We start from the raw sequence: 23,370 nt of genomic DNA, 5'->3' as shown, positions 1-23,370 counted from the left end.
GAGGAGGGTTTGCGGTTGGGATGGATCACCGTAGAGGTGCTTGTGGGAAAATTGACCGGGAATTTGGGGAACACGTTCTAGCTTCAGGGAGAGGCGATTCGAGTCCTGATATAAGATCTGGTGAACTACTAATAAAAACTACTAAATACTACTAGTACTGTGGTTATTGTTACAGCTCTAAATAAGTAAAATCCAGGCACTCGTTCACAACCTATAATGCTGTGTGGTCAGCGTGTGTGGATCTGAGGATCTCTGGCGATAGCGCTACAGTGGCGACTGACTGGGGAAGGTGTTTCGCTTTTCTCCGACCCTCGGCAACCAGTCCCAAGGAAACAGGACTGGCTAGCTGGACCCTGGCTAGCCGGAGGTTTCCTAAGTCTTCTGGGAGTGTCGGATCCCTGGATGCTTCCTATGTCAACTGGAGGTGCCAATTTGCAAGTCAAAGAATGGTGGTACCTTATTAAGAGGGACAGGCTCACAGGTGCCTTAGGATGAGCTCCGAAAAGAGCACACCACTGCTGAAAAAGAAGCTGAGGGTGGCCAGGGGATAACTCTGGGCACTCAGCACTCAAAGTGGGTTAATTTGGCCAGGAGAGCAGCTGTGGGTCACCCAGAAAATGCCACACAAGGCCAGGTGAAGAACACTCACTCCTACAACACCCTCCAACCAATTACTTTTTTAAAAAAGGTCAATTTTAAAAGGCACGCCAACACCACCAACCATTCGGTGACTCAGAGGTAAAGGAAATGAAAAGGGAATGGTTACCTAGGTGACAATCCTGTTGGAATAAAAACAATGACTGGAAGGAATCCATAAGCTCAAAAATTCACATCAAACATCAAATCAATTGTACTGGCGGATTGTCTACCACGTGCAGAGCACTGTACAAGTCCTTGACAGAGAACTGTAGAAATGAAAAACAGATACCTGCTTACCTAAATGGAGCTCCTTTTGACACAACTCAATGTCACATGATCTTAACAGGATTATTCTCATTTCTCATTGAGCTCTTACAGGTATATTCACTTAGTGGCCAGTTTTACATGGGGTTCATCTTTAAATGGGCCATCGTTTGAAGCAAATCTCCAGAAAACATCTTTCTACTAAGCATCTACTCCCATTTTCCCTTCCACATTCTCTTTTCCATTTCCCCCTTCCCCTCTTTAGGAAAAGAAAAGAAGACCTAGAGTCTTAAAAAGCACTATATAAAGTTGGAGCCCAAAATATATACCCGTTCATTACATGCACCACCTAACCAGAAGTGTTGGTTCATCGGTCTCCATCTTTAGTATAGATAAATTCTGGAGTCCAGTTTCCCAAGAAATCAGAATACTGCTAAGTAGCAACTAGTGAAATAAAATCAGGAGAGCATTGCTAGGTACGCCAGCATTTCTGAAAATAAGGATCACTTGATTCTCCCTGCAACTCTGCCATTTGGGTCTTAGCAATTTCCTTCTCTGAGCACTCAGCTTTTCCCCAACTGCAAAGTGGGAGCATTACCACTACTGCCCAAAGTAATAATAATAATAATTTTGGTATTTAAGTGCTTACTAGGTGCAAAGCACTGTTCTAAGTGCCGGGGAGGATACAAGGTGATCAGGTTGTCCCTTGTGGAGCTCAGAACCTTAATCCCCATTTTACAGATGAGGTCACTGAGGCATAGAGAAGTTAAGTGACTTGCCCAAGGTCACACAGCTGACAAGTTGCAGAGACGGGATTAGAACCCATGACCTCTGACTCCCAAGCCCGTGCTCTTTCCACTGAGCCACACTGCTTCTAGAGAGAGGGTGTGGCATTGTGGATCAAATCATTCATATTTACTGAGCACTTTCGATCAATCTACTGTACTAAGCACTTGGGAGAATACAACAAAAGCAAGACCCTTTCCCTGTCCTCAAGGAGTTTATAATCTTATGGAAAGCCAGGCAAAAATGTATTTACAGATAGTAGGAACAAGAGGAAGAAAAGGGATGTAACAGGGAGCAGAACAAATCAATCAGGATAAAAATGCTATATGACTGAAGACAGACTTATACAAATAAGTATACCAATATACAGAAGGGCAGGAGAAAAATAGGTGCTTAAGGCGGCACAAAGGTGTTGTGAATTTAGGTAGGCTTCCAGGAGGTGGTGGGATTTTGGGGGGAGGGCTTTGAAGACAAGGAAACCAGTGGTCTGGCAGATTTCGGGGTGGGAAGTCGGGGGGAAGGGAGTGGCGGGGAGCTGGATTTCCCAGCCATGGGAACAGCATGAGCAAGATATAGGAGGTAGGAGACCCGAGAAGAATAAAGCCATGGATTTGACTTCAGGCAACTAGCGTACTAGATAATACAGAGAAAATAAACTGACAACTCCAAGGGACAATTACCATTTCCTTTAATCCGTTTGCTGTGAGACTGGGTCTTGGCTTCCCCAAATTCCCAAAAGGAAACAGAAACAAATCCCCCTCTATGGTACCCAAAGGGATACTGCACTTTACACCTGACCTAACTTCAAAGACTTGGAAAGCAGGCACTTGGATGCATTGTTGTTAATCAATGCACAATCTTTAGAAAAGAGAGAGATTACCAAAGCGGTTTTCTAAAGTATTATGTAGATTCCTGCCACACTATTTTCTTTTGCCTTGCAGTGATGAATAATGAGGTTTGATTCATAATCTTACCTTGAAAAAAATACAACATTAGGTTGGTCCTACCGGTTTTAAAAACAAACTTAGAGCAAGCATTTGGTGAAATCGAAGTAATACAGGGAAGCATATTTCCGAGACTAACTTGACCAACATGCTCGTTACACAAATCATACTTAATTACAATTCCAGTGGTCAAGCCTTAATGTCTTTATACCAAAAGTATGCATTACTGTTCGGACATTTTAGTCACCAGTTTTCCATCTAGCTCCTTTCAAATTCAATTCAAAGACTGAATACTAACTCAGAAATATATAGGCTATTCAATTAGTGCAATTCTTCTAATCAACTATTTACTGCCACTGTCAGAATTAGAAGTCATTCGGTTTTAGAGAAACAAATGCTTTAGAATCAGTAAATTTCCGGTACCTTGAAAAGGTGGCGATCCACGGAAAATGTGGTTTTGTTTTCACTTCTAAGATGTTATGTCTAGATAATCCTAGCAAGGAAAATGCAAAATTAGTGTTTGGAGGGAGGTGAGGGGAGATGGTTCTTATAACTTTTTTAAGGGCAAGCCTGTACTGTAAAACCTCTGGGAAGGAAATAAGGGCTCAGTCAAAATAGACTGCCTCTGTAAAAGAACTGTTCGGAAACTTTGTAACTAGCCCCCTAAAAACTAAAAAAGAAATGCTGGTTCTCACTCCTTTAGAAGCTTCCTATACTTTATTCTCAGCTATATGATGGGGGAGTTGTAGATATCTGGAAATACCATTTGAAAGAATTACATGTTTACCCAGATGGTCTGTAACAGCCATCAGTAACTCCCATCACACCTGCCAGAGAGGGTCATCAATCATTGGTGTCATGAGGGCAGGGATCGTATCTGTTGTTATACTGTACTCTCCCAAGTGCTTAGTAGAGTGCTTTGCACACAGTAAGCGCTCAATAAATATGAATGAATGAGGCAACGAGCACGGGAGAGGTGGGACCACCATACATAGATATAGTTAGCTCTTTTGAGACAGTAAGGAAAAAAGTTAGAGTTGTCCTTCATATGTGAAAGAGACACCACTGGCAGTGAAATTCACCTTGGATGCATTTATGGACTAGAAAGGCCAGTCTCTAAGCTCATTGTGGGCAGGAATTGTGTCTGGTTTTGTTATATTGTCCTTTCCCAAGTGCTCTGCACACAATAAGTATGAAATGAATCTGACTGAATAAATGAGTGAATGAGGGGGCCAGTTACACTGTGTGCACTCACAAAGGCCACCCATTGCTGTGTTTTGGGGAATACACCTGGGGAGGTTGTAACCTGGGGGAAGGCATCACACAGTATTGGTCGTAACTTGGGTTAAGTCTGCCTATACGGTAGTCCTTCAAGCTCAAAAATGCTGCCATTGGTGGAAAACTTCACCTATGAGTGCCTGGGTGACGAAAGAGGCCAATTGGAAATTCACAGTCCCAACCATACTGTGCACACAAAGTACTAAATGCTTGGGAAAATCTGATCTCTGTAGAAATGTTATTTTTCAAGTGCTTAGTACAGTGCTCTGCACACCGAGCATACTCTACAAAATACTACCGACTGATTTTTCTTCATCCTTGTCTCTAGATTGTAAGCTTGTTGTGGACAGGGAATGAGTCAGTTTTATTGCTGTACTGCACTCTCCCAAGTGCACAGTACCGTGCTTTGCACACGGTAAGTGCTCAATAAATATGACTGAATGAACAGGGGTGAGTACGTTTATGACGGTGGCAAAGAGTTTTAGCTTCTGGAGCAGGCATAGCATCATTAGATAGATGGTTACTCAACATGCCGTCCAAATCTGCCCCCAAGTATAATAGTTTTGCCTGATTGCAAACCCAATTCCTGATAGTCGTCGTTCTAGAAAGGGAAGGTCTCTCTGAAAAGTTTATACAGCATCTATTTCTGAGACACCTGCCAATTGCCTACTCTCACTTAGGGCTGTAATGTTAATCTCTTACCTGCCTAGTTGATGCCCTCATATAGGACAATGACCTACATGCTCTCATACAGCCATTCGCGTAGGACAATAATAGCTGTTTCCATCATTACATAATGTCCTAACAACCCATGAAGCGAAGATTATTTTTTTACTGTCTCTTTCTGGTTCCTACGCGGCTCATCAGTCATGGTGAGCAGGTGAGCGCAATTTAGCAATTTTTAGGGTCGCCTTGATCAGTTCTATTTAGGGAGCGAAGTGCATCTATACAGGGCCACTTACACCTCTGGAGTGCTGCCAAAAGGTACTTCTATCCCACAACAGGCGTGGCCCGTGAAATGGTCATACAGTCCTCAGAAATGGGCAAGTTGTCAAGAATGGCTGTATTGTGGGGTACTGGGATCTGCCCTGAGCTGCTGAATATTATGAAATCTGTTTACATGCAAAATTCTGTAAAATGAATCACTAAACTGTTATTTTCTATCAAATTCAAAGCATAACAGCACAACAAATACAAAACAGGTCTTTGCAGGAGGCTACAGAGGTAGGAGCTTGCAAATACAATTACTGAACTTAATGAACTGAAAGGCACTAATTCAAGGTTTCTATAACGATAAGAACATGAAAAAACCCCACAAAAAAACTGGAATCAGATTACCAGAAATGAATGTAAGCGAAAGAGCTCTAAAGAGAAGATGTTTTCAGCCTAAAACCCAAGGGACATGATAAAGATTTCACTGTCCAATTTTCCATCTAGGTAAATCTATTTTTCCTTTCCATATGGCAAGTTAGCAACAAATGTGATTTCTAACCTGGAGATGTTGTCTCCATTATTTACAATTTTTAATATAATTCCTCTCAACATTCTCATTTCTGCTTTGCCTCGACAGTAATGTGACATTCCAGTCTATTTTGACTGACTGATTTCAGAAACGAGCTCATGCTTCTTCTTTCTAACATATTTGCACTAAGATTTTTTTCAAGTTTACTATCAAAAAGAACCAGCTTGTTTTCCTAGCAACATCCGGTCAATCACAAAGACGCTGAAGCAAATGGCGAAGTAGATTCTTTCAGAGATGGTCCACTGCTTTCCCTGATAGAATCTGAACAAGTTGCGTCGCCGCATTCGCATTCAGCCTGGGCATTATAAGTGTCATCATCTTTCTTAGCGGGAAAGGGGTTTATCTCAGTAGCTAGAAGCAGAATCACAATAGGGATGGTTCACCCGGGCACTTCCTGCATCGGGAAAGGATTGGCGGGGTGGGGGGAGGAAATTCATAACTGACAGGTGATTTTAATCTGCAGCAAAACCTAACCACATATAAGTCAAAGAGGTGGGAGGCAGAAGTAGTAGTTATAAAATGCTATTTATTGAGGGCCCCCTGCTTGTAATGCACTGCACTAAGTACTTGGGAAGTGCAAATGACAGCATTCCCTGTCCTCCAGGAGTTTACGCTCTAATGGGGGAGAAAAAAGTAAAAGTATTTACAGAGTAATCAGAATATAACTGAATATACAATTGAATTAATTCTTATACCTAAGTACTGAGGACACATATAAGTGCATAAGAGCTAGAGATGGATGGATTACTAATAACAATTATAATAATAATAATAAATCGAGTTTATTGAGTGCTTACTCTGTTCCAACCACTGCCTTAAGCGCTGGGGCGGATACAAAACAATCAGTTCGGACTCAGTCCCTGTCCCACGTAGGGCTCACAGTCTAAGTAGGGGGGAGAACGAGTACTGAATTTCCATTCTACAGATGAGGATACTGAGGCAAAGAAAAGTGAAGTGTCTTGCCCAAGGTCACACACAGCAGACATGTGGTGGAACCAGGATTGGAACCCAAATCCTCTGACTCCCAGGTCTACCTGCTTTCCACCAGGCCACACTGTTTCCCTAAGTGTGCTGCTTGTCAGCTGTGTGACTTTGGGCAAGTCACTTAACTCCTCTGTGCCTCAGTGACCTCATCTGTAAAACGGGGATTAAGATTGTGAGCCCCACATGGGACAACCTGATCACCTTGTAACTTCCCCAGCGCTTAGAACAGTGCTTTGCACATAGTAAGCGCTCAACAAATACCAAAATTATTATTATTATTAGTAAGTGACTCTGGCATACTGGGAATTAATCAAGGAAGGTGAGCTAGGGAAGATCCTCTCTCGATGGGGGGGGACAATGCAGAAACAAATTACACAGTATTATCAACTCAATTCAAAATCATTAAAGAAACACTTCCAATACCCTTCTATCACATCATTATACAACATGCAAACCAAACTAGTTTGCTTCTGAAGGCTAAACACAGATTCAAACCTCATTTACTATACAACTAAAACCCTACAAAGACATTTCAGGTTGAATTTCATTTTCTTCTTTTAAATATCGGTAAATATACAATCGCCGTACTTAGGGAACAACCGCGGAAACGCTTCTCTCAATCTTCCATCCAAAGAAAGTTACAAAGGAATGGCTGACTTGGCAACTGTGCACAGAGGATATTGGATTTAAAATTCCATTCCATTAAACCAGGAGAGGGTGGCAGTGAAAGCATTACAAAGATAGAAGGGGAAAAAACTGGAACTAAATGAAGTTCATGAATAGCTAGGAAGAACAGAGAGCAATCAGCCTTATGAACTGAAAAGCTGAAAGGGAGCAAAGACTTTCATTTCTTTTTTTGGATGGCATTTATTAAGCGCTTACTATGTGCAAAGCACTTTCATTTCTAGAGAGGAGGTTCACTCTGCAGCACAGGAGAACACCTAACTATATTTAAGCCATGTTCTCTTAGAAGGTATCCTAATATATTGAGTTTAAAAAGCCCACCCTTAAAATACATTCCAGAGAGCTGATTCAAAGGCTAATGGTTCTTACTGTCACACATACTTCAAAGCCATCCTAAAAGCAAAACAAAATGACTGGAACAGCATAAGATAACCAGGACAACTCAAAACTCAAAAATGAATGAACATTTATGTTTCATGTAGGCTATTACTTAGATTTGCAACTGATGATAGAAATACCTCCATCAAATCGGCGTGCTGTTTAAGTTATACCTAAACAGTCCATGAAGGTGACCAATGTACCCCTGCCTAATTTTTCAAATGTTAGTGTAAAAAAACCCCAAAGAATTAAATTGGTAGAATACCACAGAATTGTAATTAAAGCACGGAAAGCCCAGTTTTGGCTTAAAAAAAAAAAAAGGACTTCAAGAGTTCTTCAGTGTTTAATGTCAGAACCAAAATATATGGAGCTTCCAAATTTGATCTTTACATAAACAAAAATTTGCACTGCAATGCACAAGCCTCATGGTGTATATACATACATTTTTAAAAGTTAACTAGAAAGAAAATATGACAATTTGAAAGTCCAAGGGACTTGCTAAAAGAGACCAGTAAAGAGACAGTGGGTTTTTGAGTGTTCAGTTCTCTCTCCAGATTGTCAAAAAGCAGCATATGCCACAACTTCTATATTTCAACAGGGTTTCCTAACTTTTGCAGTCTGACGGTGGATAAAACTAACTTCTAGGATAAATCTGGCTTCAGTATGACAAACAATTACTTTACATTATGTGTTATTATTTAAAATCTACAGACACCATACTTACCTATAAAATTAAGTTTCTCAATTACTTAGATTGAAGAACACAAAAATCGACATATAAATAAAAATCTCTGGGTGACTAATAGTTTACCTGATTGTAAATACACATCGCAGTGAGTTTTCCATATCAATTTTAAAATACAACTCTTAACAGTAGCGACCTGAACACGAGAGTTTCAGGACTGACAGAAGGGCACCATAAATGTGGTCTTTGAGGGATTTTCTTTTTTCACTTTCATACTATTCATTTACATGAGGATTTGGGAAAAACAATTTCACATTAATCTCAGTTTTGGGCGTTCCACTATTTATAAAATTAAAACTTTATAACAACAAAATTTTTTGCTCCGAGTATTAATTTACCATGCTGACGTCTACTGATCCACCCTGTTGAATTACTTAATATACTGTATACACATTTTTTTCTTTCATAGGACTTCCTTGAAAAACGGCTTGAGCAGTGTGATTTGCATGTGAGGATAAATTTATAACCCACTCTGAACTTCTAAAATATTTCACGTGTGAGGCCATAAAAATACAAACATTAATCTAGCCTCATAACACCTCAGGGCAGAAGACTAAATTTTATTTCAGGGGAGGTTAAATGCAAACACCAAGGGCTATTAAATAATTTGCAAATCAAATCAATAGCAAAAACTGGGGAAAATAAAAATCATCTACATTCTCCACTGTGACTAGGCTCCACTTATTAGAGTACCACATAAGGCCGATTTCAGTTAAAAATTAATTTTACTAACTAGCCCGCCATCTCCAATAGCTGAACCCATAGTTTGTGATTTCCTCATTTTTGGAATAGTCCCAGTACTATAGCCTTTACTATGATTAAAGTTTTATTTAAAGAGAAGCTCGTGAGGATTTTATACCAATGCCGTTGCAACTTAAAAGGCCCTCAACCTCTTGAAAACGTCTAAAAGCCCTGTAGAAGAATTCCTCTCCACTACCACCATAAATATTTTATTCCTAGGATGATGCCAACCTTTTCCATAATCTTGGCAACCAGTTTCAAAAACCCACTCATAGATCTCCTGGCCACTGAAAATCAAAGGGCAGGGCTTCAAATATCCAGATTCAATAGTTGTGATCACCTCACTAGACCTACTACATGAGAAGCAACAGTGGCTCAGTGGAAAGAGCCCTGGGCTTGTGAGTCAATCAATCAATCAATCATATTTATTGAGCGCTTACTGTGTGCAGAGCACTGTACTAAGCGCTTGGGATGTACAAGTTGTCAACATATAGAGACGGTACAGGTCATGGCTCCTAATCCCGGCTCTGCCACTTGTCAGCTGCGTGACTCTGGGCGAGTCACTTCTCTGGACCTCTGTTACCTCATCTGCAAAATGGGGATGAAGACCATGAGCCTCATGTGGGACAACCTGATTACCTTGTCACTCCCCCGGCGCTGAGAACGGTGCTTGGCATACAGTATGTGCTTAACTTAATTCTATTTGTTCTGATTATTTTGACACCTGTCTACATGTTTTGTTTTGTTGTCTGTCTCCTCCTTCTAGACTGTGAGCCTGCTGTTGGATAGGGACCGTCTCTATATGTTGCCGACTTGTACTTCCCAAGCGCTTAGTACAGTGCTCTGCACACAGTAAGTGCTCAATAAATATGATTGAATGAATGAAAAATGAATGAACAAATGCTATTATTATTATTATTATATGATAACTAGTGCCAGTCTATACTTCACTCTGCTGCCCAGATCATCTTTGTGCAGAAGCACTCTGGGCACGTTACTCCTCTCCTCAAAAATCTCCAGTGGCTGCTTCTCAACATACGCATCAAGCCAAACTCCTCACTCTCAGCTTCAAGGCTGTCCATCACCTTGCCCCCTCCTACCTCACCTCCCTTCTCCCCTTCTCCAGCCCAGCCCGCACCCTCCGCTCCTCCGCCGCCGCTAACCTGCTCACTGGGCCTCGTTCTTGCCCGTCCCGCCGTCGACCCCCGGCCCACGTCCTTCCCCTGGCCTGGAATGCCCTCCCTCCACACATCCACCAAGCTAGCTCTCTTCCTCCCTTCAAAGCCCTACTGAGAGCTCACCTCCTCCAGGAGGCCTTCCCAGACTGAGCCCCCTTTTTCCTCTCCTCCTCCCTAACCCCCCCACCCTACCTCCTTCCCCTCCCCACAGCACTTGTGTATATATATTTGTACAGATTTATTACTCTATTTTACTTGTACATATTTACTATTCTGTTTATTTTGTTAATGATGTGCATATAGCTTTAATTCTGTTTGTTCTGACAATTTTGACACCTGTCTACACGTTTTGTTTTGTGAGCCCATTGTTGGGTAGGGACCATCTCTATATGTTGCCGACTTGTACTTCCCAAGTGCTCTCCACACAGTAAGCGCTCAATAAATACGAATGAATGAATGGTGACCTAATTTGGGACCCCACAATAAGAACAATAACATGGGCTCTGGCCTTTACTTCTTATTTGCGGGTGGGGTGGGAGAGGTTTTCATCAGATCTCTGATTTTTTTTGTTGTTGTTCAAAGTACATCAGAGACTTACTAGATCAAAGGGTAGAATGGGGCAGAGTAATTCAACAAACTAAAAATTCACCTTTCCTCTTTGTGTTTGCTGAATGTTAGCGTTTTAGTGTACAGATACTCCAACTGCTGAAGCCACAGTCTAGGTCATGTTTTCAATCAATCATATTTATTGGGCGCTTACTGTGTGCAGAGGACTGTACTAAGCGCTTGGAAAGTACAATTCAGCGATAGAGATGATCCCTGCCTACAACGGTTGGCTAATCACTGCACTAAGAAGGCCATGAACATTTTAATCAATTCAGTGTAAAGTGTTAAATAAAATCCTTCTTCCTAGTTATTTTGTAAATTGGAAAAAAATTCTGGGAGGCAAATATGCCCCTCAGCTGAAGCCTACATAATAGCCAAATTTCTTGCCAAGGTCTACTCACAGGTTACAAGATTATGCTCATAAAGACTTCCCACAACCATATTAGACAGCAATGAACAATTTTCAAAGAAAAATATACTTTGCATTCCGGTCTAAAGTTTTAAATTAGGTTTAAATCCAGGCCCCTCAGTTTCACCGTTTTGGTTAATCCAATACATTAATGTACACAATTTCCACCGATACCACTCGACTAAAAAAATTAAAGGTAGTAAACAGGACTATGTTTCCTCCCCAAGATAAACTAAAATAAATTTTCCCCTAAACATATTTAAATATAATGCTATCAGAAGCACTAGCCATCCCAACTTAAATTTAAGAACTTGACCTAAGCCAAACAAAGGAAAATAGGAACTTGATACCTACGGTTATTCTGGTGGTCCCTTCCCTCCTCCCAATAAAGCCAATTTCACAACTGCTAAATTAACTGCCGGAAACCATTGACCCTGAGGATCTCCACAAAAGTTTCTTTAATCTGTGGCAACAACATTCTTCACTTCTTTTTTAACCTGAAACTGCATCACAGTGCATGCACACCTACTTAGAAAAAACTATTTCACTACGACCTATTAACAGAAGTTTACACTTTGACGCGAAAATCAGTTCCCATTCAAAAGAGGGAGCGGCAGGTGCCTAGCAGACAAGAAATACATGTCCATTTTATTTTCCACTACAAACAAAATACTATCTGCTCTTATTACTTGCACCACAAAAGGCAACAGGAATTGTAGTGGCGTAATTTGAACAAAAGATTTAGAATCAAGATATACTCCTGCCTCAGTCTCCCTTCAACCCAGCTTGATTTCCTCATCCATAAAGAGGGAACAAACAACTCTTTCCACCTTAGGCTGAGGTGAGAACTAATTAACCTTTGGAAAGTGCTAAGTGAAAAGTACCATTAACTGTATTATTCCGTCCAATGGCCGGTGATTTATTCATTCATTCAATCAATCGTATTTATTGAGCGCTTACTGTGTGCAGAGCACTGTACTAAGCGCTTGGGAAGTACAAGTTGGGTTTTATAGCCTAGCCAATTACTTTGGGGCAATCTGGAAAAACAAAGCACACCTTATGGTAAATTCTGTTGTGCAGTCCAAATGGGACTTTTATTTCTATAATCATTTCCTCACAGAGGTAAATTTACAGTCCTCTAATAATAACAATAATAATGGCATTTATTAAGCGCTTACTATGTGCAAAGCACTGTTCTAAGCACTGCAGAGATTACAAGGTAATCAGGTTGTCCCACGGGGGGGGCTCACAGTCTTAATTCCCATTTTACAGATGAGATAAATGAGGCACGGAGAAGTTAAGTGACTTGCCCAAAGTCGCACAGCTGACAGTTGGCAGAGCCGGGATATGAACTCATGACCTCTGACTCCAAAGACCGTGCTCCTTCCACTGAGCCACGCGGCTTCTAGACTGCAAGCTCCTTGTGGGCAGGGCACGTGTCTGCTGTCTGCTGTTGTACTCTCCCAAGCGCTTAGTGCAGTGCTCTGCACACAGTATGCACTCAATGAATACGATTGAATGAATTAAATTTGGGGATTTATTTCAGTTTTTAATCCAGGAACGCAGCTGTAACTAAAAAGGTCAAGGGCAACAGTCTCTTCCATCCTTACCAGTACCAGTAAAGGAGGACCTCCGCTATTTAGTAGCGTGGGCTACGCTCAATGTCTAGCACCCTTTCCAACTGTGCTTCGACCCACATTCTTCCTGCAGTCTCTACTCTAAAAGAATCAGCTCATTCTCGATCGCTGACCGCAGACTTGCCTGAAAACCATGCCCTGCCCTTAGTTCCGAAGAAACTCATTACGCACTGATAAACCTGCCAGTCTTCATACTTCACCTTTCCACCAGACTACCTCAAATTCCTCCTCCTACCTCGATTCACTCCAGAAAACAGTAATTTATATTATCATGGTGCCTTGACTCCCAAAAGGTCCACAGGCCATCTCGAGACCGTTACTTTTTCACTCCAAACTGGTTACAAACGGGAGATAGTGAGTGGAGTAGCTGACAAAAGGATACAATGCAAAGGCAGAAGATACGTCTGAACTGGACCAGAAACACACCTCCGGCCTTAGAGAAGGGAACCTCGTCCCGCGACCTACGCAAATATTATTGCAATAGGGCGACAAGTGGGGAAGTCACAGCAAGATTTAAAGACAATGTCTGTGGTTGTGACTGGAGAGTGCATAAAGGGGAATCTGGAGGGAAGCGAGAATAAAAGAATGCAAAATAGTGGGGTGAAGAGGACACTGACAGACATGGGCTGAACCTTGAATAAACCAGGGACCGTTTCTTCATTCAATCGTCTTTACTGAGCGCTTACTGTGTGCACAGGACTGCACTAAGCGCTTGGGGAGTACAGTTCGATAACAAACAGCACTTAGAACAGTGCTTTGCACATAGTAAGCGCTTAATAAATGCTACTATTATTATTAAATAGAGACGATCCCTGCCCAACAACGGGCTCACGGTCTAGAAGGGGGGAGACGGACGACAAAACAAGTAAGACGGGCATCAACAGACTGCGTGGACGAGGAACCAGAGTGGTGGTTGCCGGAGCCTGCTGTTGGGTAGGGACAGTCTCTATATGTCGCCAACTTGTACTTCCCAAGCGCTTAGTACAGTGCTCTGCACACAGTAAGCACTCAGTAAATACGACCAAATGAATGAATGAACAGAGGTTGGAAATACATCCAACCTAAAAAACGCTGAGCTTTGGAGGCCCGGGAAGGAAAGATGGAGGAGGAGGTGGAATCGCTTAACGCATCTTTCCTTGATTACGGAGGGAAAATGGGTATGGTGTGGGGGGGCGAACAATCTGTGCCCATCCCCTAGAGGTACCCTCAGGGGAGGTATCCCTGACGCCAGCTCTTAATAATAAGGCCATCGTAAAAGCATAACCTCCTAAATTCTCCAATCTCCCCCCGAGCCCGGGGGACGGGGCGGTCGGTCCCATTTCTTCGGCCCAGAAAGGCACAGTTCGACCTCGTCCCTCAAAGGAACAAGTGAGGAGGGGGCGGGGGCATCTTTGCTTCATTCATTCATTCAATCATATTCATTGAGCGCTTACTGTGTGCAGAGCACTGGACTAAGCGCTTGGGAAGTACAAGTCAGCAACATCTAGAGACGGTCCCTACCCAACAACGGGCTCACGGTCTAGAAAGGGGGAGACAAACAACAAAACAAAACATGTAGGCAGGTGTCAAAATCATCAAAATAAATAGAATTATAAGTAAACGCACATTATTAACAAAATAAATAGAATAGTAAATATGTTTAAGTAAAATAGAGTAATAAATCTGTACAAATACATACAAGTGCTGTGGCGAGGGCTTAGCATCAAGCGCTTAGTCCAGTGCTCTGCACACAGGAAGTGCTCAATAAATACGATTGAATCTTGCTGAGAAGAAAGGGATGGGGGGGTACCACTCTGGATCGATCATATCTATAATTCTATTTTTCTATTTATTTATTTTGATGGCACTGACATCTGTCTGCTTGTTTTGTTCTGTTGCCTGTCTCCCTCCCTCTAGACTGTGAGCCCATTGTTGGGTCGGGATGGTCTCTGTTGTCGAATTATATTTCCCAAGCGCTTAGTCCAGTGCTCTGCACCTAGTAAGCGCTCAATAAATAGGACTGAATGAATGAATGAAGCAACCTATCTGCTGCAAGCCCCTTGTTGGGTCGGGATCATCTCTGTTGTTGAATTGTACTTTCGGGGCACTTAGTCCAGTGCTCTGCAGCCAGTAAGCACTCAATAAATAGGATTAAATGAATGTGTCTCCCCCTTCTAGACTGGAAGCCCGTTATCAGGTCAGGGCTGTCTCTGTTGACAATTGTATTTTCCCAAGCGCTTAGTCCAGTGCTCTGACCCGGTAAGCGCTCAATAAATAGGACTGAATGAATGAACGAGGCAACCTATCTGCTGCGAGCCCCTTGTTGGGTCGGGGTCATCTCTGTTGTCGAATTGTACTTTCGGAGCGCTTAGTCCAGTGCTCCGCACCCAGTCGGTGCTCAATAAATACGGCTGAATGAATGCACACAGTCGGCGCTCAATAAATGCGACTGAATGAATGGCATTTGTTAAGGAGGAGCTTAACAAGTGCCGTTAATTATTATTATTAATGGAGGTGGAGGGTGGGGCCTAGGTGACTGGTCCTTGGGAAGAGCCGGGAATGTCGCTTTCCTCCTCCCTGGGAAAGTGCCGGGGCAGGAACCAGGAGGGGGAGGGGAGGAAAGGGCAGGGGTCGGCCCGGCGCTTAGAACATTCACTCATTCATTCATTCAATCGTATTTATTGAGCGCTTACTGTGTGCATTCATTCAATCGTATTTATTGAGCGCCGACTGGGTGCGGAACACTGGACTAAGCGCTGAACCCCCTCCTTCCTCTCCCCTTCCCCCCCTCCCCATCCCCCCCACCTTACCTCCTTCCCCTCCCCACAGCACCTGGATATATGGATATATGTTCGTACATACTTATTACTCTATTTATTTTACTTATACATATTTATTCTATTTATTTTATTTTGTTAATATGTTTTGTTCTGTTGTCTGTCTCCCCTTTCTAGACTGTGAGCCCGCTGTTGGGTAGGGACCGTCTCTATATGTTGCCAACTTGGACTTCCCAAGCGCTTAGTACAGTGCTCTGCACACAGTAAGCACTCAATAAATACGATTGAATGAATGAATGAATATGTTGCCAACTTGTACTTACCAAGCGCTTAGTACAGTGCTCTGCACACAGTAAGCGCTCAATACGATTGAATGAATGAATATGTTGCCCAGCTTGTACTTCCCAAGAGCTTAGCACACAGTAAGCACTCAATAAATACGATTGAATGAATGAATATGTTGCCCAGCTTGTACTTCCCAAGCGCTTAGTACAGTGCTCTGCACACAGTAAGCGCTCAATACGACTGAATGAATGAATATGTTGCCCAACTTGTACTTCCCAAGCGCTTAGTACACAGTAAGTGCTCAATAAATACGATTGAATGAATGAATGTTGCCCAGCTTGTACTTCCCAAGCGCCTAGTCCAGTGCTCTGCACACAGTAAGCGCTCAGTAAATACGATTGAATGACAATGAATTAACAAAATAAAATAAATAGAAGAGCAAATCTGTACAAGTAAAATAGATGGAGTAATAAATCTGTACAGATAATTATAATAATAGCATTTGTTAAGCGCTTACTATGTGCAAAGACCTGTTCTAAGCGCTGGATATATATCTGATATATATATACCTGTACAGACTTATTACTCCATCTATTTATCTGATATATATATATCTGTACAGACATTACTCCATCTATTTTACTTGTACAGATTTGCTCTTCTATTTATTTTGTTAATTCATATACGTGTATGAATATATATATATGTGTATATATATATATATATCTGTACAGATTTATGTCTGTGTAGAGAAGGAGCATGGCTCAGTGGAAAGAGCCCGGGCTTTGGAGTCAGAGGTCATGGGTTCAAATCCCGGCTTCCGCCAATTGTCAGCTGTGTGACTTTGGGCAAATCACTTCACTTCTCTGGGCCTCAGTTACCTCACCTGTAAAATGGGGATGAAGACTGTGAGCCCCCTCCGTGGGCCAACCTGATCACCTTGTAACCTCCCTAGGGCTTAGAACAGTGCTTTGCACATAGTAAGCACTTAATAAATGCCATTATTATTTATTACTCCATCTATTTTACTTGTACAGACTTGCTCTTCTATTTTATTTTGTTAATTCATATATATATATGTATATATATATAGTCTGTACACATTTATTACTCCATCTATTTTACTTATACAGATTTGCTATTCTATTTACTTTATTTTGTTAGTTCATATATATATACAGTCTGTGCAGATTTATTACTCCATCTATTTTACTTGTATAGATTTGCTCTTCTATTTTATTAATTCATATATATATATATATGTCTGTACAGATTTATTACTCCATCTATTTTACTTGTACAGATTTGCTCTTCTATTTATTTTGTTAATTCATATATATATATATATATATATATATCCAGCACTTAGAACAGTGCTCCAGCGCTTAGAACAGACTTTGCACATAGTAGAGCTTAACAAATACCATCATTATTATTATATATAGCCTGTACAGCTTTATTACTCCATCTATTTTACTTGTACAGATTTGCTCTTCTGTTTATTTTATTTTGTTGATTCATATATATATATATATCTCTGTACAGATTTATTACTCCATCTATTTTACTTGTACAGATTTGCTCTTCTATTTATTTTATTTTGTCAATTCATATATATATGTCTGTACAGATTTATTACTCCATCTATTTTACTTGTACAGATTTGCTCCTCTATTTATTTTATTTTGTTAATTCATATATATATGTACAGATTTGCTCTTCTATTTATTTTGTTAATTCATATATATATATATATATATATATATATATATATATATATATATATATATATATATATATATGTCCGTACAGATTTGTCTGTGTAGAGAAGCAGCATGGCTCAGTGGAAAGAGCCCGGGCTTTGGAGTCAGAGGTCATGGGTTCAAATCCCGGCTCCACCAATTGTCAGCTGTGTGACTTTGGGCAAATCACTTCACTTCTCCGGGCCTCAGTTACCTCATCTGTAAAATGGGGATGAAAACTGTGAGCCCCCACCCCCCCCGCCTCGTGGGCCAACCTGATCACCTTGTAACCTCCCCAGCACTTAGAACAGTGCTTTGCATATAGTAAGTGCTTAATAAATGCCATTATTATTATTTATTATTCCATCTATTTTACTTGTACAGATTTGCTCTTCTATTTATTTTATTTGGTCAATTCATATATATATATATATATGTCTGTACAGATTTATTACTCCATCTATTTCACTTGTACAGGTTTGCTCTTCTATTTATTTAATTTTGTTACTTTATATATATATATGTATATATATATCTGTACAGATTACTCCATCTATTTTACTTATACAGATTTGCTCTTCTATTTATTTTATTTTGTTAATTCATATATATATATATATATGTCTGTACAGATTACTCCATCTGTTTTACTTGTACAGATTTGCTATTCTATTTATTTTAATTCATATATATATGTACAGATTTATTACTCCATCTATTTTACTTGTACAGATTTGCTCTTCTATTTATTTTATTTTGTTAATTCATATATATATATATCCAGCACTTAGAACAGTGCTCCAGCTATTAGAACAGTGCTTTGCACATAGTAAGTGCTTAACAAATACCATCACTATTATTATGTATAGTCTGTATGGATTTATTACTCCATCTATTTTACTTGTACAAATTTGCTATTCTATTTATTTTATTTTGTTAATTCATATATATGTCTGTACAGATTACTCCATTTATTTTACTTGTACAGATTTGCTCTTCTATTTATTTTATTTTGTTAATCCATATATATATATAATATATATATATACATATATAGTCTGTACAGACTTATTACTGCATCTGTTTTACCTGTACAGATTTGCAATTCTATTTATTTTATTAATTCATATATATATATGTCTGTACAGATTTATTACTCCTTCTATTTTACTTGCATAGATTTGCTCTTCTATTTATTTTATTTTATTAATTCACATATATATAGTCTGTACAGATTTATTATTCCATCTATTTTACTTGTAGATTTGCTCTTCTATTTATTTTATTAATTCATATATATACATATGTCTGTACAGATTACTGCATCTATTTCACTTATACAGATTTGCAATTCTATTTATTTTATTTTGTTAATTCATATATATGTACAGATTTATTACTCCATCTATTTTGCTTGTACAGATTTGCTCTTCTACTTATTTTATTTTGTTAATTCATATATATATGTACAGATTTATTACTCCATCTATTTTGCTTGTACAGATTTGCTCTTCTATTTATTTTATTTTGTCAATTCATATATATATATATATATGTCTGTACACTTATTACTCCATCTACTTCACTTATACAGATTTGCTCTTCTATTTATTTTATTTTGTCCATTCATATATATATATTTATATGTGTGTGTGTGTGTGTGTGTGTGTCTGTACAGACTTATTACTCCATCTACTTCACTTGTACAGATTTGCTCTTCTATTTATTTTATTTTGTTAATTCATATATATGTACAGATTTATTACTCCATCTATTTTCCTAGTACAGATTTGCTCTTCTATTTTATTTTGTTAATTCATACATATATACATGTACAGTTATTACTCCACTATTTTACTTGTACAGATTTGCTCTTCTATTTAGTCAATTCATATATATATAGGTCTGTATAGACTTATTACTCCATCTACTTCACTTGTACAGATTTGCTCTTCTATGTATTTTATTTTGTTAATTCATATATATATATGTATATATATATATATACACACATATATGTACAGTTATTACTCCACTATTTTACTTGTACAGATTTGCTCTTCTATTTAATTTTGTCAATTCATATATATATATATATATATATGTCTATACAGACATTACTCCATCTACTTCACTTGTACAGATTTGCTCTTCTATTTATTTTATTTTGTCCATTCATATATATATATATATATGTCTATACAGACTTATTACTCCATCTACTTCACTTGTACAGATTTGCTCTTCTATTTAATTTTATCCATTCACATACATGTATCTGTACAGACCTATTATTCCATCTACTTCACTTGTACAGATTTGCTCTTCTATTTATCTTACTTTGTCAATTCATATATCTACATGTACAGATTTATTACTCCATCTGTTTTCCTTGTACAGATTTCCTCTTCTATTTATTTTACTTGGTCAATTCACACATATATCACTCCATCTATTTTCCTTGTACAGATTTGCTCTCCTATTTAATTTTGTTAATTCCTATACCTATATACAGTCTGTGCAGATTCCTCCACCTACCTTGCTCGTACAGATTTGCTCTCCGATTTATTTTATTTTATTAATTCATACATATATGTCTGTACAGATTTACTACCCCATCTATTTCCCTTGCACAGATTTGCCCTTCTATTTATTCCATTTTGTTCACCCATCCTTCAGTCGTCCAATCGGATGGATATGAGTATTAGCGTAAACAGATCGGTCCACTGTTGGGTAGGGACCGTCTGGGTGTGTTGCCCCAGCGCTTAGTACAGTGCTCTGCACCCAGTAGGCGCTCAATAAGTACGCCTGAATGAATCGGTCCCGCTGTTGTGATTGATTAGGGAGGTGACGGGGAGGCGGGCCTGGGCCTGAGGGAGATTCATTCAGTCATTCATTCAATCAATCGTGTTTATTGAGCGCTTACGGTGCGCAGAGCTCTGTACTAAGCGCTTGGGAAGGGGATGGGGCCTTGGGTGGTCGCGTCGAGAGGAGACCCCCCGCCCCTCCCCATGGGGGAGGCCTGCCTGTCAATCAACCCGCCTGTCAATCAAATCCCCGTGAAGGCCTGTCCCCCGACGAGGCGGGCCGCCTCACCTGACGGCTCCCGGACGGTCGCGGCGGGTCGGCGGTGTCCGTGAGGGGAGGAAGGGGAAGGGAAGGAGGAGGAGGAAGGAGAAGGAGGAAAAAAGGAGGAAAAGGAGGAGGAAGAAGGGAAAAGGTGAGGGGGACGGGGCCCAGCCAAACGCGGCGCCCACCGCGCCCACACTAACCCCACAATGAGCCGCTCCGGCTTCCCGCAGACGGACCGGAAGTGACGTCGGAGGGCGCGGCCCACCCCCGCGGAGGACTACAACTCCCGGCCGCCTCCGGGCCGGAAGCCCCCGTCCCCGCCGCCCGCCCAGGGGGCGGTGCTCGCGCCGGGGCGTCTGGGAAATGTAGTCCCCGCGGGCTGCGCAGGCCTGAGGGGGCAGGCCCCCCCACACGGTCATAACAATAATAATAGTGTTGGTATTTGCTAATCGCCGACTAGGTGCCAAGGACTGTTCTAAGCGCTGGGGTAGATGCAGGGTAATCAAATGGTCCCACATGGGGCTTACAGTCGTCACCCCCATTTGGCGGATGAGGGAGCTGAGGCCCAGAGAAGCGACTTGCCCAAGGTCACACAGCAGACATGTGGTGGAGTCGGGATTCGAACCCGTGACCTCTGACTCCAAAGCCCGGGCTTTTTCCACGGAGCCACCCTGCTTCCCTAGTCATTCAATCAATCAATCAATCAATCAATCGTATTTATTGAGCGCTGACTGTGTGCAGAGCGCTGGACTAAGCGCTTGGGAAGCCCAAGTTGGCAACATATAGAGACGGTCCCTACCCAACAGTGGGCTCACAGTCTAGAAGATCGTATTTATTGACTGTGTGCAGAGCACTGTACTAAGCGCTTGGGAAGTCCAAGTTGGCAACATATAGAGACGGTCCCTACCCAACAGTGGCTCACAGTCTAGAAGATCGTATTTATTGACTGTGTGTAGAGCGCTGGACTAAGCGCTTGGGAAGTCCAAGTTGGCAACATATAGAGACGGTCCCTACCCAACAGTGGCTCACAGTCTAGAAGATCGTATTTATTGACTGTGTGTAGAGCGCTGGACTAAGCGCTTGGGAAGGACATGCGCTTCTAGACTGTGAGCCCACTGTTGGGTAGGGGCCGTCTCTATATGTTGCCAACTTGGACTTCCCAAGCGCGTAGTACAGTGCTCTGCACACAGTCAGCGCTCAATAAATTCGATTGATAGAATGATTGACAAGTTGGCAACATATAGAGACGGTCCCGACCCAACAGTGGGCTCACTGTCGTCCGTTCGGTCGTATTTATTGAGTGCTTACGGTGGGCAGAGCGCTGGACTAAACGCTTCGCTTTTTAATCGATTTGTTCTGTGGTAATAAAGTCCCCGTGGGCCGGAATTCGGGCCTCTTTCCGAGCCATCCCTCAGAATCCTTCAGTGCGGTTGGAGTTCATTCTTTCATTCATTTGTATTTATTGAGCACTTACTGGGTGCAGAGCGCTGTACCAAGCACTTGGGAAGGACAAGTTGGCAACACATAGAGACGGTCCCTACCCAAGAGTCGGCTCATTTCATTCATTCATTCAATCATATTTATTGAGCACTTACTGCGTGCAGAGCACTGTACTAAGCGCTTGGGAAGGACAAGTTGGCAACATATAGAGACGGTCTCTACCCAACAGTGGGCTCATGGTCTAGAAGGGCTCACAGTCGTCCGTTCGGTCGTATTTATTGAGCGCTTACGGTGGGCAGAGTGCTGGACTAAACGCTTCGCTTTTTAATCGATTTATGCTGTGGTAATAAGGTCTCCGTGGGCCGGAATTCGGGCCTCTTCCCAAGCCATCCCTCAGAATCCTTCAGTGCGGTTGGAGTTCATTCATTCATTCATTTATTGAGTGCTTACTGGGTGCAGAGTGCTGTACTAAGCGCTTGGGAAGGACAAGTTGGCAACATATAGAGACGGTCCCTATCCAACAGTGCGCTCACAGTCGTCCGTCCGGTAGTATTTATCGAGCGCTTACAGTGGGCAGAGCACTGGACTAAACGCTTCGCTTTTTAATCGATTTATACTGTGGTAATAAGGTCTCCGTGGGCCGGAATTCGGGCCTCTTCCCAAGCCATCCCCCAGAATCCTTCAGTGCGGTTGGAGTTCACTCATTCACTCAATCGTATTACTCTATTTATTTATTTATTTTACTTGTACATTTCTATCCTATTCATTTTATTTTGTTGGTATGTTTGGTTCTGTTCTCTGTCTCCCCCTTTTAGACTGTGAGCCCACTGTTGGGTAGGGACTGTCTCTATGTGTTGCCAATTTGTACTTCCCAAGCGCTTAGTACAGTGCTCTGCACATAGTAAGCGCTCAATAAATACGATTGATTGATTGATTGATTGATTGAAGGGCTCAAGTCTGACCTAAGTTGTGTACCCTAATATTTAGAACAGTGCTTCACACGTACAAATACCATAATTATAATACATAGGCACAACAGTGTTCTCAGCCCACAACGATCTTACAGTCTAGAAGGGGAGGCGCATATTGAAATAAATGCAGATATGGGAAAAGATGTGGAGGCAGGGAACTAGAGAGTGAAGAAAGGTTAGGGAGAGAGCTCAGTCAGAGAGAACTTGATCTCTACTCAGTTTAATAGGGAGGCCACCACAGCCAGCTCTCTCCAGACTTCTTGCCCCTCTTCCTTTGGTCTGGGATCGATTCACTAGCATCGCTTTGGC

General features: G+C 41.2%; 1 protein-coding gene across 8 annotated transcripts in view; it reads right to left on the bottom strand.

Annotated features, from left to right (window-relative positions):
- Positions 1-20,830, bottom strand: part of STAU1 (staufen double-stranded RNA binding protein 1) — a 60,856-nt gene extending 40,026 nt beyond the window's left edge. For 4 of the 8 annotated variants that reach the window (XM_038749893.1, XM_038749897.1, XM_038749898.1 and 1 more), the window contains exon 1: positions 20,675-20,758. The gene's annotated coding sequence lies outside the window, so the exon portion shown is untranslated. Of the gene's footprint in view, positions 1-3,056; positions 3,127-20,674 lie in introns of those variants that run through there. The other 4 variants (XM_038749894.1, XM_038749902.1, XM_038749901.1 and 1 more) reach the window with 4 other exon arrangements.
- Positions 20,831-23,370: the final 2,540 nt, after the last annotated feature.

This window comes from Tachyglossus aculeatus, chromosome 8 (assembly GCF_015852505.1).
Source record: "Tachyglossus aculeatus isolate mTacAcu1 chromosome 8, mTacAcu1.pri, whole genome shotgun sequence".
NCBI classification, from domain to species: Eukaryota; Metazoa; Chordata; class Mammalia; order Monotremata; family Tachyglossidae; genus Tachyglossus; species Tachyglossus aculeatus.
This window is presented reverse-complemented; position numbering and strand designations above follow the sequence as displayed.